Source organism: Ambystoma mexicanum, chromosome 7q (assembly GCF_040938575.1).
Source record: "Ambystoma mexicanum isolate Mex_15411 chromosome 7q, UKY_AmexF1_1, whole genome shotgun sequence".
Lineage (NCBI taxonomy): Eukaryota > Metazoa > Chordata > Amphibia > Caudata > Ambystomatidae > Ambystoma > Ambystoma mexicanum.
This window is the reverse complement of record NC_090941.1, coordinates 81,084,845-81,105,533: the sequence shown is the minus strand read 5'-3', so window position 1 is coordinate 81,105,533 and position 20,689 is coordinate 81,084,845.

Genomic DNA, 20,689 nt, shown 5'->3' with positions numbered 1-20,689 from the left:
GGACATGCTGTGGAAGCTGCTAAACCAGCCCAAAAGGCTAAGGGACGTGCTGTGGAAGCAGCTGTCCCAGCCCCATGCAGCCAACAGAAGACTGTTCCGCCAGCAAATGTTAAAATTGAGGCAGACCTCCAAGCCTCAGTCTGTTGGTGCATTCATCAGTGTCATGCATGGCGGCTGCCACTGAGGACCAGGCCAGGGCACTGTGTGGTAATCCTCCAGCACCACGTCCACCTTCAGATAAAATGCAGGATGGGGTGACAGCACAGACATGCCTCCCGGTCCACTGTAGCCATGCGGTCCTTGAGCCCATTATTTCTTTTTTTTGGGACATCCACCCATCATTGACATGCACCCACCCCTCCGGTCCATAATGGACATTTTTATTTGTTTATACTTTTGTAGACCCAAGGCCCGGATGTTGGCATGTTATTTTTGAGTTGCCCTTTCTAGGTTTTTTTGTTTTTGCTTTATTTTTTCCTTGAGTTGTGCAGTTGCCCTCTCAAGGCCATGACGTTTGCAATGGTGGACATGCATGCATGCATCATGATGTCAACTTGCATGTTTGCATGGTGGTGCGCAGGATGGCATGTGCTGGTAACTATGGGTTCAGTGTATACTCGCACATGTTTGCTGTGTGAATGATGCTTCACTATGCCTGTTGTAATGTCTTCTCCCATGTTGGTTCAGTAATCCGTATTGTGGCAGTGACTGCTGTCCTTGGGAGACACCCTACACACTTTGACGTCCATGCTGCCCATGCCCTCCACCAGGCACTGGCCCTCCTATCGCGAATTCGAAGACACATTTCCTGGTTAAGGTGATGCCGGCACCGTGAGCGGGTAAGCATGAGCACTGTCTTGCATGTTGTGCATCCGTCATTGTTCCCCATGTTTGCTGCATGTATAAGTTTATGTATATGTGTTTTGCATGCTATCGTGCCAGGATGGTTTTTTATGTTGTATTCATCTCACTGTGTTATCTCCCTCACTGTCTCCAGAACTTTGGTTCTCTCTAGGCTGGACTGCTGCAACAGCCACTTTCTAAATCTGCCTGCCTCTACTCTCTGCCCTCTGCAATTTATCCAAATCAGGACTGTGAGACTTGTCCTTGGCCAAAAGCCCAGGGATCGTATCTCTCCAGGACTGAAATCTCTGCACCGGCTACCAGTCACAGCGAGGATTACGTTCAAAACCCTCTGCATTGTCCAAAAGGCTTCTGGGGCCTGGGACCTCAATACCTTCAACTCTGTCTTCCTAAATATCTTCCTTCTTGTGCTGTTCGCTCATCCACCTCCAACTCCCTCAGGGCTAGTCGATTCTCCAAGCAGCAAGTTGGTGGTAGATCTTTCTTTTGCTGGGGCCTCCCTCTGGAACAGCCTCCCTCCCTCTCTGAAACTTGAGCAGAAACATCTGCCGTTCCAGAAGCACTTCACGACCTTCCTCTTTGTCTGCTTTCTCTCCTCCTCTCCCCTGCTGATGTCCTGGCTGAATCTGAACTTCCACTGGTTGCCTGGCTACCATCTGATCTTGGGCCCAGGTCCCCTCCCAGCCAGTTGCACACCTGAACTTCCCCCCTGGCAACCCTTGCACTCGGGAACTGTTTCTGTATCCCTACAGTCCCTACTAGCACTTGACACCTGATGTCTGCACTTACCCTTGCACTGGCCGCCAGCGGGCCTCACTTTTATTTATTGTCTTTATTTACTTACTGTTATCGTATGTACTTGCAATGCCCCTCCCCTTTCCCCCTGCACTTTTCCCCTCGCCCCCTCCCCTTCACTTGCACAATCTCAATGTCACCTGGCCTAGTAGGATCGTTGTCTCTGTCTTCCCTCTGTTTCCCCTCCCTTGCCTCCTCTCGCCTTGAAACACTTGTGGATAGGTGTGTTATAAATGCCATATCATATCATATAATCTCCAATCCAAGCAGTGTACTCCTTGATGTGTGTTTAACTTGGGCTTCCCTATCGCGGTCACTCTCTCTCCCTCTCTCTGTTGTGCTAGGCTGCACTCATGGGAAGATCACAATCCATGTCCTGTCACTCTCTTGCACCCTGTGGTGCTTCTGCAGTGGGTGCTCTCTGCATATTTTCAGGATCCATTAATGTGTTGTCATGGATGTGCATGGTCTTTCTGTTGTTACTATGCATGTCATTGCATTTAGGGGATGCGTCTCCTGATGTGTTGCGTTGTTACAAGGCAGTTGGGTATCCTGTGTAAGTGAAGGGCATTTGCAGACACTTGTGTGGTGTTTGGCTGGGAGTCTTGCACTGTGTGTGATCACTTTGGATTGTCTTGTCGGGCACCAGTACTACTTCATGGGTGCATGTTTAACAGGGTGTGATTCTGATGATAGGTCAGGGCATGGTGTTGTTTCTATGGATTAGTGGGGCCACTTGTTTCATGTTCAAAATTGTGGGAGTTGCAACTTTGTAGGCCTTTCTTGGGTGTTTGCGAGTGGGGCAGGGCCAGCTGTTTGTGGCCTCTGGCAGGTGTTGATGGTTGTGCTGGCGTGTGTTTCATTGCACTTTGACCATGCGTACTGAGTGAAACTTCATATCCCTTGCATTGTTTGTGGGGTAATGGTTTAACAGCACATTTGGCCTCTCTTGCTTAGGGTTCCCCAATAATGGTGTGTAGCCCCAGTTACGAGCCACAACCATGGAATCATTGATGCACATTTTTGGGATGCTATGTTCTGAACCGGCACATTATGTTGTGCAGTGTTGGTGTTTTCACATGCAAGTCCCATGCATGCTGCACCATGGTGTTTGCAGCTTCAAGTTGACTGCAGCTGGGTGCATGGTACTGCTGCATTCAACTGAATGCACAATTGGACCAATTGTATGCTGTCACAATGAAGTCTGCATTGACCTTGCACTTTTACTTTGCATCCTACGTTTAGCATGCATTTACCCGTGCTTGCAGTATCACATAGCTTTGTCTTGTCTGCTTATGCCTTCCATGGCAGTTGCCTCAGTGGCCAGCCTTCCAGTCTGACATCGGCCTCTGTGAATTGCTGTCTCAAGCATGATCCTGCCTGGAGTGCAAGAGGTGAGTATTTGTGTACTGGCCTTCTTGTGCTTTGCATCATGGGCTTCCATGACTGTGTTCACTGAACTGCCCTAATACTATGCAGGTGATAGCATGCCTTGTCATGTCATTGATAGTCTTCCAGGGATGCCCCTGCTTTTTTGTGGGCTCAATTATCTGCATATGTGATGTCTTCTAATTTTCATGCAGCATGTTGACAGATGCGTGCATTGTGTATGTGCCATCATCTTGCGAATGGGGATATGTGACATGCACATTTGCTGCATGCAATTCAGGGGGACAGGCAGACTGAGGGTTGTTGTTGTTTGTCAGTGTGTGTGTTTTGTGTGTTTGATTTGCATGCAGGGTGCAGGTGTTGCTGCATGCTTGCTAGGACACATGTTGATGGTTGTCTTGTGAGTTGTTTGCATGTGTTGTATGTCACTGAGGGGGGCCCGTGGGTCTTGATTTTTTGGGTGCATGGATGTCATTTGTTGGTTGAACTCTGTTACATTTTTTTCATTGTCTGCAGATCCTTCCATCACGCAATGATGGCTATTTCATGGAATGAACTTTGACTGTTGACTGCGTGCCAATGGGATAGGTAAGATGTGCCTTCATCTTGATTGTTATGGAATGGCTACATTAGTTGCTGCATGTCTGGATGTGGCCATTCTGGTGTGTCGCTCTCTTTGTCACAATTGTCAATTACGTCTTGTTAATTAGTGCTTTTGGGATGGGGTTTATTGTGGTCATGTTGCCAGATTATGTCACATGTTGATTGTTACTGCACTGCTTTTCTACACCCCACAATAGGGACATGTTTGTGCGCATCATGCACATTCTAGGACATGTGTGCAGCAATATACCATTGTGCTTGTTGTATTTTGTGTCCATGTTAATCTTTTAGGCCATGTATGGCTTGCAGCTCAGACCTGATGTTTCAGGGTTTATCGCTGCTGACACATTTGACAGGTATGTTAGTCATATGGGATGTTTTTGGTGCCAAAGGGGTGATTTCATTAAATGTTTGGCATGGTGGTAGTGGTGTCTTCCCTCTGCAATGTGTTTCTTTTGGAAACACAAACAGAAATGTCTTTTTAGTTCTTAGGGATGCACACAAATGTGCACTTCCAAGAGTACTTTCTCAGGGTGGTTTTGTGGGCACAGTGGATTGGCCCATTGTCATCATTGAATGGCAACTGGGATTTGGCGGGATCGTATGTACTCCACAGCGTGTATGTGGGTGTGGATGGTGTGCCACCACCATGTCCAGTGAGATGCCACGCCGTGTTGCAATATTGTGCAGGACACATGCTGCCACAATGATCCTGTAGACTACTGGTAGTGCATATAGCAACACACCACTACAGTGGTCAAGGGAGTGGAAACTTGACTTGAGCACTCCGAATGTGCGCTCCACTATGCCGGAGATGCAATATGGGTAGTGTTGTACCTTACCTAGGCGGCTGTGTTGAGGTTCTGTAAGGTCATCATCATTTATGCTCAGAGGGTAGGCACTGTCTCCTGTAGAGGTGAGAATGGTTGTCATTGTCATTTGTTGACAGTGTCTATTGATCTGTGTGCAACATGCTTGCATGTGTATGGCCATTCATACTCACCAATGAGCCATGTGTTGCCATGCTTCCCAGCTTCCAGTGCCCAGTGTAGTGGGGGCATCCTGTGTGCTACCAGGATAGTTAGCATTAACTTCAGTAATGATGCCCTAGGCATCACACACAACTTGAACATTGATGGAGTGCCAATGTTTCCGGTTGCGGTAGATGTGCTTTGTTGCTCTAGGTGGACGTAGAGCAACATGGATGCAATCAATGGCATCTAGCACTTTTGGGAAGTGCGCCACCCCATACAAATCCTGGACCACTGCTTGACTATCTGCCAGTGTTCTGGGCATATAGATATGCCGGCAGACAGAAGAAAGTGCAGATATGATTGCCAACATCTGGTGTAAGCAGCGGGACTGCATGTCCTGGGAGATGCCACCTACTATGGCTGTGGTCCACTGGAATGAGCCAGTGGCCAAAAAATGCACAGCAGTGAGCCCCTTTTGGGAGCACATGGTGGGTGATGTGAGGTCATCTTCCCACTCCCTGACCAGGTCTAGGATGATATGGGAGGGGAACCTATACTTGCCATAGACCCGGTCATCAGGCATCCCAAAAAGGCTGATCCTTGTGCGGACAATCCAGGCTCTGGCCATCCTCCTTCAGTGTCCCTGGATGATTGCTGCAACAAATGGTGCATTCATCATGGCTGTATCCGTGCGTTTGTTGAGCGCGTGTACTTTTTATGCATTTGTTAGTGTGTGCGTTTACGCCTGCTATTGCGTGGCATAGGTGTTTCTGAATTTGCGCATGCTTTTTCGCGACCCGGCGTTCTCTGTTCAATTCCATGAATATGTTTTTTTTTGCATGCGTATGGGCGGTGCGATTATTTGACGGTGGAACTTCCCTCATAATGCCCACATTTTCACTTGTTCTTCCTCATTCCACGTGTTCCGCCCCCCCTTTTTAGGTGGCTGCGCATGCCTGGCCGGCCCTTCTCTTGGAGTCTCGCGCAAGGCGTTCGTTGAGTCACAGTGGCGTGGTGGACTGATGCAGGCTCCTCGCAAGTCCCGGTTAAGCCCTGCGCATAGTTTTCCATGAATCGACTAATGGGGACTTGAGCGCAATTTCGCGTGCAAGTCCTGTCATTTCCGCGCAGATTATTCCATGAATCGGGCCCTGTGTGTGTGTTGTTGAAATCCGGTGCATTTCAGATTTTTTGTGGGTGGAGCTGTGGTAGGGAACAGAATAACTTTTCCTGCCTGTCCCCAAATACTGTGCCAGCAAAAACTAAGGGGCTGATTCATGGATTTTTTAGCGTAGAAAGTAGACTACTTGCGCCCAATCTGCACACGCAACTCTGTTTGTTGATTCATGGAATCTAATGCGCAGCACTTTTCCTGGACTTGCATAGATTTCGTGCTGGCCGGCACGCCTTTGCGAGCCGTCGAGGGCCTTGTGTGAGACTCTGAGCAGAGGGTGGGTATGGCCTGCGCAGAGGGATGGGAAGGGGCGGAACACCAGAAATGGGGAATAACTTGCGAAGAAGTGGGCATTCCGAGGGACGGTCTGCAGGCCATCCCTCGCACGCTCACTATTGAGCGGCAAGAGACGTATTCATGGAATCGATGGTGCAACATCTCAGCTGGGAAAGGCACACGCAAGTCCTTCATATGATCTGCTACCCCAAGGCTGGCGTAAGTACATTTGCACGTAGGATTTTCAGCATGCAGGTGGGATCGTCTGTCCGATTTTGGGGTGCGTGTGCTCAATCGGGGTTCCAATGTAACATAGGGGTGCATGTAAGCCATGTCGCAGGGTGCAGGAACGTTTTATGTGGGTTTGCATGAACATTTCTGGAGTTATTGTAGAGTTGCGAATTTTCATACGCATGTTGTCGGGGTGCCGGGTACATTTACGTGGGACCCCTCGCATGCTCCTTGAGATGCAGGCCTGCTTACGGGGGGCTCCATGCACTGTTAGACTGGTGCGTGTATTCGCACCCAGGGAAGCGCGCAAAGGTAGCTGATCTGGCAGTTTACTGCTGTGCATGTGGGCGTGTCGACGGCGTTCCGGCCTCGACGTGCGAATACAGTTACTTTGCGCAAACAATTCTTTTTTCTTCTGCGGGCAGGCTCGTGCAGTGTCCTTCTCGGCACGTGGCCCTTGCGCGATCTATGCTTGGAATTTCATGAATCAACCCCTAACTGTATGCTTGCCTGCAAGACATTTTTTTGCTGGCACATATGGATTAGATAATTCGCCTATTTTTAGCACCTGCTAAAAGGAGGTAGATTCCATAGGTATCCATTGTAAATGGTGTTTGCCATGCGTAAATGGTACGTAGCATTTACACTATTTGCACTGTGAAGTGCAAAAAAGATGTAAAGGCAGCTTCACCTTTTTACACATGGTGTCCCTTTATACAGCACATGTTGAAAATGTACACAGTGAAGAACTTGTGCAAGTGCAATGGTAACAGTCCCCTCTGTGCAAGGTACTAATTTATTTAAAGTTAACTCCTTGGGGCCTGATTCACAGAAGTGTTTTATAATGGCGCAACCCCTTAGGAAAACGCTCTGCGAATCAGGTGTCTCTACACCATTCTGCCATCCATTTTTGCAAGTTTTTTTTTCAGGTTTCTTTGAGTGGATTTACAATAACTTACAAGAATTGCTCAAGGTTTCTTTGAATGAAAAAGAGCTTGCCTTAGTCGAACAAAATGACCTGCGATTTAATGTAATTGGCCCTTTTTTGGACTACATTTAGGGAAAAAAACATGTCTTCTTAAAGTTCTATATTACCTTACGAGCAGAGAAACAAAGCCATAGTTTAGAACATGTTTCTCATTAAGAAATATTTGAAGGGTGGTCTTAAAACTACAATAAAATTGAAACGGTTGCAGTTTGCGGTTTTAAAACTGCCGAGGGCATTTATTACATATTATGATCATTCTGTGAACTGGGTTTGTAGTGTACTCAAGTTAATTACATTATGTTTACCGTAATAAAACAAATGCCCCTAAATACGTTTGTATTTTCTTTGGAAATAAAGTAATTCAAGCATCGAGTCCAGCATAAATATCGAAAGGCACTGTTTGCCTATACAACATGGAATTGTTTTAATGAATTCCACTTTCTGAGCCAAAATATGAAGTGGAAAAGTAAGCATTATAAAATATCAAAATCAGAAAGCAGATAGTATTTTCTCTGAAAAATAGTCCACAAACAATCCTAACTTGACAAACGATTTGAGCAAGGGAAGTGATAGACCAGACGATAGTCATGCGAGCAGCTACATATCACTCAGAGATAATTACTATAGTCAGAAGCCCAAAAACACGAGAGTGTGAGAAGCAAAGTCAGACTAAACATAGTTTAGACTGAAAGCACGTGTGCCCATTTACTATCATGACATGCTTAGCCAAATATACACATCTCGATGGAAATCACCTGGCATGGTTCAGCAGGAAATATTTAAATGCATAAATAAGCTTTCTTATTCCAGAGAAAAACACACAAAGAATACGATTTTATTTTACATACTATTCGCACAAACACATGGTATAAAACTCCCCTGAGGACATGTCTAGCGTGCAAAGCCTGTTCAAGTTAGTTGTTTACCGTGTTTCACACGATTTGGACACGTGCGTTGGTGCAGACAAGCCTTGTTATATATTTCGTTTCTCCAGAATTAACATGCAAATAGTACCTAATTATTAATTCGATTGCATGGTGTTTAATATGGGGAAACTGTGGTAATCAAAAGCCTAGTGGTATTAAAACTACTGTACTCATGAGGTTCAATACCTCAGGTTCAGTCCCCATCAAGCCAAGAAACGTTTTGCACTTTTTGAACATTTAGAAATAGCACGAATACAACAGAATACCCCTCAGTAGTGAGAGTATGCTTAAAACAAATGTTTGCTTTTACACTGTGTTGTCCTTATCCAGTTAGGGGTTACATGAAACAGCCACTTGATGGCCATGACGTTCTAGAAAGATCGAAACCGCCATTTTAAAATGGTTGGACACAAACATCTTTAGAACTATTTAAGATATTGCCCCGGCTCTCACAACGAGGAGGGATACCTCTGCATGCATTCTCTAATACACAAGAACTTCTTAGGTTTGGGCTCATAGGTTTTGCGATGTGCAATCTCGTACCCCCAAAGCATAATACCGTGAGTAAGAAGAGGGGATGGTGACATGTCCGCCCACTCTCAACAATAATGGTGTGCAGGTATTTCTGGCTCAGGTCACACAACAAACAGGCTCTTGGTTTCTTCCTGCTGTCTTTCAGACATAACAAGTGCAAAGTTTGTTTGAAGCAATCAGAAGTTTAATTCCAGTAAGAACGCTATTTGATCGCAGTCTCAGTAAATTGATTTTGATCTTGGTAATTGGGTGCCAAAGGTAAGTTTGATGGATAGGTACATCTTCACTTATATTGCTTCTACAGACTTTATTCCCTTTGTGACAGACTTTATTGATAACAACACATCTTGGCCCAAGGAATTAAAATGGTATTCTGATGGAACAATTAATGCACACAAAGAAAATCAATTAATGATTGCTTTATTTGACAATTAATGGGTCTTGTTTAAATAATGTGACCTTGTAAGTTTATTTTTACAGACTTATATCACTGTCGGAAAATAAGTGATATAGCAACACCAACTCAAACGGATTCTCCACCTGCAAGATAGTTCAATTGTCCATATGGCTCTGGCAGCCTCCTGTGGGGGGAAAGAAACAGGAAAACAAGACAAAAAATGAAGGATCCACCTGTATGTGAAGCTGCCCAGGGGATACTTCAAAAAGAAACAAACCAGAATGTTTGGAGTGCTGTTTACAGTTAGAGGCCGACCCTCACGGGGCGGGTCCGTGCTCGATACCCACTGTGCCTTTCACTCACCACCGTTGCCCGGGTGTGATGTGTGGCGCTGCCCGTACCTGGAGCGGAGGGCCCAAAGACACTGCCACCTCCTGATGACCTCCTTCAACACCATGATACAGCTCACCAGTGCTTCCCCTGTGGGGAGCATCCAGCATTAATGGCTGTCCTGCGCAGGCTGTCTCTGAATTGTACAGCGCTCCCTGCCCAGGAAGGGGAAATCCGCATAAAGCTGAAAGGCCCACCAACTGACAAGTCAGGCCCCAGAAACTTCCCAGCCGCTGTTGTCATATGTAGCCTGGTTGGGGCATTTGCCTGGGAGGCCCCTCTGCTGCAGTCAATGCTGGGATGCTCCTGGCATACGCAGCACAGCCAAAACAGCTAGAGGGACTCCTCTCACTGCTGCTGGATTGGTGGGCTGTACCTGGCTTAAGCATCCCAGCCTATAAAGACTTTGGGGACCACAGCATGCTGTTGCCCTACTGCCTGCCGTATAAGATCCACAGAGTAGAAGAAAGACCTCCAGCCAAGAAAGGACCTTGAGATAGCCCTGGCCAGGATGTCTCAAAAGTAACATTTTCTATATATAGTTTACAGTGCACTGTATAGGTACTCTTGTATATAGGACTATATTTTAATTTTTTGAAAGAACCTTTTATATTTTTAAAAGGACTCTTCGATTATTTTTGGACACTTCATTTTTAAGTAATGCAGCTGCTTAAGTATTGTAAAATTATATTAAGGGCCTGATTTACAAAGCCTTTTTCAATTTATAAAAAAAAACTGCTGGTGTACTTAGAGAAAAGTGAAATGGACAGTGAGCTAAAGACTTGGTAGAGTCTCTCCCAGGGGTTATTCACCCTAGAACAGGTCATTGGGCTGTGTTCGTGCTGGTAGAGAGATTCCCAGACCCCGCCCCTTTGTTTTCCATAAATTAACTTTGGGTTTCACCCTAAGTAAACAGGGCGATCCAGACGTGGACCCCTTGCTCTCTGTTCTTAGAGAGGCAACAGTTTCACCTCATGGATGATGCCCAACAAGGCTGAAACACGTGTATGGGGTTACTGGTGGTACTCTTGTTCAGAGGAGAATTGCCTAGCATTTCGGCGCTGGACTGCCCCTGGGCAGGACAAAGGCTGATATGCAGGGAAATTCCTTCTCTGTAAAAGGGACAGTGAGCTAAAGACTTGGTAGAGTCTCTCCCAGGGGTTATTCACCCAAGAACAGGTCATTGGGCTGTGTTCGTGCTGGTAGAGAGATTCCCAGACCGCCCCCTTTGTTTTGCATTTTCTATATATAGTTTAGAGTTCACTGTATAGGTACTCTTGTATATAGTACTATATTTTTATTTTTTGAAAGAATATTTATATTTTTAAAAGGACTCTTCGATTATTTTTGAACACTTCATTTTTAAGTAATGCAGCTGCTTAAGTATTGTAAAATTATATTAAGGGCCTGATTTCCAAAGCCTTTTCCTATTTATAAAAAAAAAACTGCTGGTGTACTTAGAGAAAAGAAACAACAAATCTACAAACTAAAGGCACCCGTCACCAGCATCTCCTTGTCTTCCTTTTCTGTGTTAAAAGTTAATAAAACCCAGTGTTTCTTCCCTAGGGGATTGGGGAATCCTAACATTTGCATTTTTATCCCATGTTCAATTCCAACAGAGGTGCACCAAGGCGATCCAGAACTCAGCTAAGAGGGAGTTGGAGACAGGTAAGTGGTTACATACACATTTGTCTGGGTGATTTATGTGTGCAGTGGCATGTTGACACATAGAGAGTGCCATGCCCAACCACTTCTAGTTTGTATGTGCAGTTCATATGGAATACCTTTCGGTATGATGCATGTTCTCAATACATTGGGCACTCTCTGTAATGTCTGTAATGGATGATATTAACTACATGCATAGATGTTGCTGTGTTTATTGGTCAGTCAGCTGGGGACCTAATTACTTTTTGGCATCCAGTTTATTTCAAAGTCTACTTTTTGAGGTTATTTTGGCCCACTGAGTAAGCACACCACTTCCTATGTTCTTTGGTATTTAAGCATTAGTAAGGTCTGATAACTGACACATATTTGGAAGAGCTTCTCCAGGGCGAATGCAACAGATTTATATTATCTATGCTGCTGAGTATGGTACAGCATTTTTGCGACATAATGTATTGATTAAACATTGGACTTTGACTGTTACCTGTAGGACATCCCTCGATACAATGATATGTTTTTCTCCAAACAATTGTTAATAACCAATCTTTAGGATGTCTTGCATTGTAAGGTGAATGATGGCTAACATTACGTTGGAAACCATGCATACCTCATCTATTTTGAAAACACTGATTTGACGTATAATCCTGCTTACTTCAAATGTAGCCTTTGCAGAAAAAGTTGTGATATTTTAGTTTGTTTTGATGCTCAACTCGGTGGAGCAAGAGTTAGAGTAAAGTTACGTAATCAGGTAGACCTATGGGGGCTGTAACAACAACTAAAAGTTTCCTGTCTGTTTTCTTTTGCGTAAATGAACATATTGTTTCAAATAAAACCTTGTTGCCAGTACCAGCCTCACCAGTAATATATGATGTGCCTCTTTGCCTACGATCCTGTGCCTATGAGCCTTTGCTTTGCTGTGTCCTGCTACTTATCTGTAAATATCCATTAGTGTTTCTTCTTTGATTCACCCTCACTATGCCCTTCTCATGCTATCTCTTCCTTTCCCTTCTGCCTGTCTGCCTGTCTCTTCACTCTCCTCCACTCAGAACCCTCTCAACATTCTTCCCATCCATATCGTCTCTTTCTTCGACGTCTTCTCTCTTCTCGCTCCATCACTCTATCTATTCCCAAAACCTACTCCAACCCTAACTTCCATTACACTTCCTCATCTCTAATTTACCCCCAGTGCCTCTCTATTTCTCAGATTCAACATTGCTATTCTTTGATATCTTTTTTTAAAAATTAACTTTATTTCCATTTTCGACAATAAATATCGGTAATACACTGTCAAATACGTTTCATTAAGAGCTTCAATCAAAGAAACAATCACATATCCGTTAAAGCCTATTCACGAATAACAACCCCACATTCACAACCATAAAAACCACACAGAACAAAACACAAACACCCACCCCCACAATATAATTCTTGAGACTAGATACAACCTCTATAGACCCCATCAAACAACCTTCACCCATAAAGATCATTGAAACTCCCCCATTGTTCACCATAAAATGTTTCTTTGTGCAATTTACAGAACATCTATTTCTATTGTTATTTGGAAAGCATAGACTATTTCCAATAAAACCACCTTTACCTCTGACTTCTTCCTTTCTCCCTTTCCTTCTGTTGACCTCAATACCATTACTGTACTGAAACCTTGATCTCTCCCTCTGACTCTGCAACCCCTGCTGACTTCATGATCCTACCTACACCTTCACTCACTCTCCCCCCCACAGGCAGGGGTGATGCCGTAGGACTGTTTTCATCCTCCAAACTTCTTACCTCTTGTAATCCCCTGTCACCTGCTAATTATCTCTCATTCGAATACACTATCTCCACAATCACTTCCTCTGGTGGCATAAATATTATCTCTCTTTACCAGCTACCTGGTAAAGAGCCATTGGACTTTATTTATTTAATTGACCATCTTGCCGACTTGCGGTGTGTCCCTTTTTCCCTATGCCCACCTCCCATCCCACCCGACCTCTGATTGGACCTAGTACCTGTTAGCAACACCTAGAGGATCTTACCCACTACCCCAGAGCCATCACGGCTCTTTCACCTGCCGCCTGTGACCCAGTGAGTGCCTGCACACCTTTAGAGCTTCTGCTAATTTCTGAATGACTTAGCTGCATCAGACTATATATGTATTTAATTGACCATCTCGCTGACTTGCAGCATGTCCCTTTTGTACCTGCACTGCAGCCTTCTCCCTAGTTTACGTTTGCCCACCCCCCTCCCAGCACACTCTGACTCCTGATTGGGCCTAGTACCTGTTAGCAACACCTAGAGGATCTAACACACTAACCTGGAGCCCTTGTGGCTCTTCCACCTGCCGCCTGTGACCCGGTGAGTGCAACCAGACCTGCCCGCAGTTTATTTAGATCTTCTTCTCATTTCTGTGTGACTTAGCTGAATTAGACTTTATTTATTTATTTAATCGACCATCTCACCAATTTGCAGTGTATCCCTTTTGTCCATGCAGCCTTCTCCCTTGTTTCCCTTTGCATCCCACCCCACCCCGACACCTGATTGGGCCTAATACCTGTTAGCAACACCTAGAGAGCATAACACACTAACCCAGAGCCCTTGCGGCTCTTCCACCGGCCGCCTGTGACTTAGCTGCATCAGACTTTATTTATTTATTTAATTGACCATCTCTCTGACTTGCAGTATTGCCCTTTTGGCCGCCCGCCTTCCATCCAACGCCGATCAATGATTAGGTATGGTACCCGTTAGCAACTCCTAAAGCGTCTAACCCACTAACCTGGAGCCCTCGCGACTCTTCCACCTGCCGCCTGCGATCCAGTGAGTGCCTGCACACCTGCCTACAGCTTATTTAGAGCTTCTGCTCATTAATGTGCGACTTAGCTGCATCAGACTTTATTTATTTATTTAATCAACCAGCTAGCTGACTTGTGGCTTGTCTCCCCTTATGGCCTTGTGGACTTCTCACTTGTTTCCCTTTGCCCGCCCGCCTCCCACCCCATCCCAACCTCTGATTGGGCCTGGTTGCCCTTTTAACTGAAGCCTCCCAGGCAGCCTCCTGCCCGGGCAGCCCTTGGATAAGGGCAGCTCCCAAAGAAGCAGCCCTGGTGCGTGTGTGCCCATGTTAGCCTCTGGGTCCTGCATCCATCAACCAGCAGCTACTGACAAGATAATTGAGTTTTCAGACAGGGTTGCAGACATCACTGCCCCTCACAAAACTGACCAACCCAATCTTAAACTTTCTTACACTATCTTATTTTCAATTAGCTGGTTGTCTGATGTGACCACCCCAAAGTTTGTATAATAATCTTATCTCACATTTAGCCTGATTGTGTTAAATTAGCCATACCTCACATTTAGCCTGATTGTGTTTAGTTAGCCATACCTTGCATTTGGCCTGATTGTGTTTAGTTAGCCATACCTCGCATTTAGCATGATTGTGTTTAGTTAGCCATATCTCACATTTAGCCTGATAGTGTTTTGTTAGCCACACTGAACATCCGGGTAACATCACCATGATGCAAATGTGCTGCTTTTGCTGTTGGCCCTTCTCCTTTGGTGTCCCAAATCTAGGCTTACTGCATTTATGTTGTGTCCCCATTTTAGGTCCAGGTATCCCAGGTCTAGGGGTTACAGGGTTTACTGTTCTACACCCACTTAGACCCATCTTCCTCTATCCAGGTGTCCCAAATCTAGGCATTACTGCATTTATTGTTGTGTCCCAATTTTAGGTCCAGGTATCCCAAATCTAGGGGGTTACAGGATTTACTGTTCTGCACCCATTTTAGACCCTTCTCCCTCTATGCAGGTGTCCCAAATCTAGGCGCTTCTGCATTTACTGGTATGCCCCCATTCTAGCTCCAGGTACCCCAAATCTAGGGGTTACAGGATTTACTGTTGTGCACCTAGTTAGGCTCTCTTCCCTCTATCCAGGTGTCCCAAATCTAGGTGTTACTGCATTTACTGTTGTGCATCCATGTTTGGGCCCTTTGCCCTCTATCCAGGCATCCCAAATCTGTGTATTACTGCATCTGCTGCTGTGCCCCCATTTTGGAAACCTTCTCCCTCAATTTAGATGCACTAGCCAGCATTGCCTCAACTCTCAGCGACTCTGTGCACACATCAGATTCTATCAAATCTCGCACTCCCAATCTCCAGTAGTATCTCAATCACTGCAAGCTCCAGTGCCTCCAACCCGCCCACCTGCAGCCATACCTTTACATGACCATGGCGATCAGCATACTCTCAAGCCAGACACATGCACTACCTAGATCCCCACTTCCTCACCTCTCCGTACATCACTACCGCATTCACGCATAGGCAATCATGCACTCACTACCATTCACAACACCCCCCCACTCCCACATACAAGAGCAGCTCTCAAGCACTCCTGAATACACCACAACCACCCTACTCCACCCAGTCTCGCACCCTTTTTCTCAAACCCATTACCACACTTGCCCAGAATCATCCACCCCAGAATACACCACATCCACCGTACACCACCTACCTTTGCACCCTCATTCTCGAACCCATTAAAACACTCACCCGTAATCATGGACACACACACCGCCTCTCACCACTTACATACACATGGAGCTCTCTCACACCCTCCAGAGGACACCCAATCTGTATTTCATCCTCCACACTCACACCCTCTTTCCTGAACGCAATAGAGCACACACACAGAATCCGTCACATACACACCTCTTACCACCATACACCACCCTACTCTAATAGACATAGAGGTCTCAGACATTCCCATTTACACCCCATCCTACTAACATCCTCCATCCTCGCACCCTCAGTCATGAACGCACTTCACCCCGCAAAATCTTGTCACCTCTGACCCATCCATTTGAATCCCACACACATACCAACCCATCGCAACCAGCACTCACCCTTCAACTCGCTAACCAGAGGAACTCCCTGGCCCACCTTTAGTCACCCACTGCATATCCCTCTACCAACTACCAGCACTAGCTCACCTCCATCCTCCAAACACTCTTTCACGCCCTTCCTCACTGAGAACTCTCAGCCTCCCACATCGTCTCAGCACTGACCATCCAACTCTAAGACCAGAGGGGCACTCTGGAGCACCCAGAAACAACTGATCCCTGCAATGATCTCTTAAACCCCGGCCCACACCCTGCCTGTCCCCCTCCTCTCCTCTGCCCTTCCCAAGGCAGAAGGCCTCCCCCCTCCCAAAGCATCCCACTGACCATCGTCCAACTCTCAAACCAGACCCCCCCACCATCTTGCACACTCCCTCAGCATCCAAATGTACAAAACTCAGAGGTAGATGATGACCTTCACCCTCAACTCACCCTCAACTGTACATGCCTCACCTGCCCTACACCTCTTGATTCACCTCCACTCTCCTATGACTCACTAGCAGCCATTGTAGTTAACCATCCGGCACTCACCCTTCTGGGAGACTTTGACATCTGGTTTGACCTCCCCAACAACTCCTTGACTCTACCCATGGTGAACAGACTAGTGGCACTCAACCTCACACAGCATATCAGAGAACCAACACATACTGCTGGCCGCAACCTCAACACCATTTTCAGTTCTTCCGACTTCATCTCCACGTTCACCCCCAACCACTCATCTGGACAGGCCATTCCTCTATTCCTACCTTCCTCATAGTGATCCACACCTCCAACTCGGCCAGGATCGGAGGGTCAGCCTACTCAACCCTGGCACCAACTCTGTGGAACTCACTGCATGGCTTTCTGGAAGGCACTCAAAACATGGCTCTTTGCCTAAACCACATTAGGTAATGCAGTGAACCACCCGACCTAGCACCATGATCGACTCCTGGCGTGGTCTGACGATATCTAACTTCACCACCTAGAGCCTTTGCCCAGACTTCAACTCTGAATCAGAGTGGCACCCATGTACCTGACAGAATATATTCATCACCTCAGCAACAGGAACGTGGTATGCTTTGAGGCCTAGAGTTATCTACTGCCATCAATTCAGGGGCGATTGTGCTAAATTTGTAATCCAAGCACCAATAACACTAATGAGCTTGATCAAGGCTATGCACTTATGCACAACAAAATTAGTCCTAGAAGGCACTTGCCTGCTAATTCTACAGACCTGGAAATCCAAGAGCAAAACTAGATAACAGAGGGCCATCTAGCAGCTACTCTGCTAATCACACCTACCAGTGAATTTATGTAGCAGAACTACCCACCGGTAATCTATCTAGCAGAACTAGCAACCCAACCACTAATAGCACTAATGAACTTGATAATTGCACTGCAAATATGCACTAGCTACCAATCCAGCTATCAATCCAGGAAATGCACTTGCGTGCTAGTCCTACAGATTGGGAAATTGCTGTGGAGAATAATAGAGCAAGGAACGTTTCAGCACTTATTCTTTGCTAACCCTAACTATCTGGGAATGTCCTAGTAGAACCGCCTATCTGGGATTCTATTTAGCAGAACTGCCGACAAAGGATGTCACTCGCACTTATACAATAACATACATTTTTGGGGCAGATTAGCCTGTCACCACCCGTCAGTCTTTCAAAAATGATCTGATCACTAAAGAAACAGGGAGACACCACGCCCTTGACAGGCACTGGAAGTGGAACAGGAACACCGTCCCCCAGAAGAAAAAAAAACAGACACTCAAACACACCATTATGCTAGCTCTTGCTGCTGCCCCAACAAACAATAGAATGCAGCTATACCGCTTGATTAATTCGGCCTAGCTGCACACATACTAACACACCTCCACGTTCAACACAACAGTCTTTAAAACACAGCTATACCCCTCAAATTTGGACTAGCAGCACACATAAAAACATTTTCAAGCACCAGTGAACCAGAATGCAGATACCATAGTCCATTTGGTCTTTCTGCACACATTATACTCATATTGCACAAACACCACATCATACCTAGCACTAGTATGCAGCTACTCACCACCTATTGCACACTGGCTGCACACATAGAGAGTGCACATAGGCATATTTTTCTACACTACTTTCTCTACTGACCTGGACTGCGGACTGGACTGGCATTTTGGAATCATAACAATGGTAAAAGGAGCTATACAAATGCCAAACAACATAACATGAGAACCACCTCCACTCTAGTCTGCAACTCTTGCGAAGTGTGCGCTATCAAACTCCCGCTGCACAACTCCCAGACTTTGATATCTACCTCATCTACAGACCTCCCGGCCCGGTGGGAACATTTGAGGAAGATATTAATAGTCTATTGTCCATTAATCTCAAAACTTCTACACAACTGCTCATCCTGGGGGACTTTAATCTGGGTTATAATGACCCATCAGACAAACATGCCATCACTGTGGCCAATACCCTCACTGAACTAGGTTTAACTCAAAACATTTTGGAACCTACCAGTAGTAGAGGGAGAACTCTCGATTGGTTAGCAGACTATAACTGCTCCGCCTCCATTACCTCCATCTCCCCACAAAATATGGACGGACCACTTTTTGGTGACCTATGATTTATCCACCACTAGACCACTCCCACCTGCTTCTAATATAGCCCCTCCATGCCAAACTAGGAACAAAAAGAGTATCACGAAGGACAAAGTGATTCCTGCTATCCTACCCACTCTAAACCAACTTTGTGAACACCTAGACCCAGAGTTGCTCGTTGAGAGTACAACAAAATTATACTAACCACTCTTGACAGCATAGCCCCTCTAAAATGTAGACCAAGTAAACCTAAAGTCCACCTCAATAAATGGTTCACCCCTGAACTGAAGGATCTTCGACAACTTAAAAGGAGCTGTGAATCCACTTGGAGACTCACCCCATCAGAAGACCATAAAAACAAACTCATTGAAATCTCCTCTCGCTCCAAGAAGGAAATCCTCCAGGCCAAGCGCAATTTATATAATAAGCGCATCTCTATGGCCAACTCAAGTATGAGGGAGTTGTTCTCCATCCTCAAGGAATTAGTCGCCCACACCCATTCCAGATACATGCACAAAAGACAAAGCCTGCTGCACAGAGATACAACAAGCACTAGCCAACAAAGTAACCATGCTCCAAAAGAAAATAGCTGCTAAGAAAGCATCACTTAATCAACCGCCACTAACCAATACCAACCCACCTTCTAAGGATCAAAACCCAACCATTCAATTCAGATTTGCCAAAACGTCCATCTTGGAGGTGGAGAAAGTCATCCTCTCTCTTAAGCCCTCCAACTGTCAAGGCAACCTGTGCCCTGCACAACTCATAAAAGATGCCGCCAGAGAACTCTACCCTTTCATATAAAAACTTGTTAATGCCTAATTCGCCTCAGGCACAGTGCCGACCAACTTAAAACAATCATGGGTACTGCCTTTGCTAAAAAAAAAAAGCTAGACCCCTTCATCCCTACTAACTACCGCCCAATAACGACAGTCCCCTTCCTCTTAAAAATCCTTGACAAGATTGCATATACAGAAATCCAAAAATTCTTGGAACACCACAAGCTTCTAGGAGTAAGGCAATCAGGCTTCTATCCACAACATGGCACCGAGACTGCCCGCATCGATTTGAAGCCTCAAAAAGATGAGCTACGGAACAAAGGTCAAGCAACCCTCCTCCTACTTTTGGATCTCTCAGCCACATTTAGATCATAAAGTTCTCTGTAGCCACTTGCACTCCGCTGCACACTTCTCTAAAGAAGCTATAACATGGGTCGAATCCTTCCTCAGTGAAAGGACCATGAGGGTGTTTTCCCCCACAGATGCGGTGGACCCGATCCCCATCTTGTGCGGCGTTCCCCAGGGCTCCTGCATTTCCCCGACTCTATACAACATATTTACTAAGCCCCTTTTTGATGATCTGGACCTTCATGGTATCACCTACACCAACCATGCAGATGATACCCAGATTCTCCTCCCACTTTCAGGGGATTACAATAAGGATTTGGCCTTGGTAAATAGGGTGTATCTCATCATCCAGGCATGGATGGCAACTCATGGTTTATGCCTGAATGATGACAAAACAGAACTAATCATTCTGGGCACACACTCCAATCTCAGAAAATTAGGCCAGGAATACTCTTCTTTCTAGATCGATGGGAATATTAACAAGGTAGCCAAGGAAGTCAAGACACTTGGCTTCCACCTAGATGCCACCCTCTCCTTCAACAAACAGGTGAACTCACTGGGTTCAGCCACAGCCTACACATGTAAGCTCATCAGAGCAGGTAAACATTTTATCTCAGACTAAAATTGCATTACTTTAGCTAGAGCCCTCGTTTTATCTAGGCTTGACTATTGCAATGCTTTATATCTTGGTGCCAACAAATATATCCCAAAAGAATCCAAATTCTACTAAATAATGCCCTGAGAGTAGCTCTTGGTATATCCAGAGGATCACATATATCTAAGATAAGGCATAACAACAACTGCTTGTCGACCCAAGACAAAATCCTCCTAAAAGTTGCATCCCTCACGCATAAAGCCCTGAACAATGCAGCTCCTCGCTATCTCAATGATAGATTTG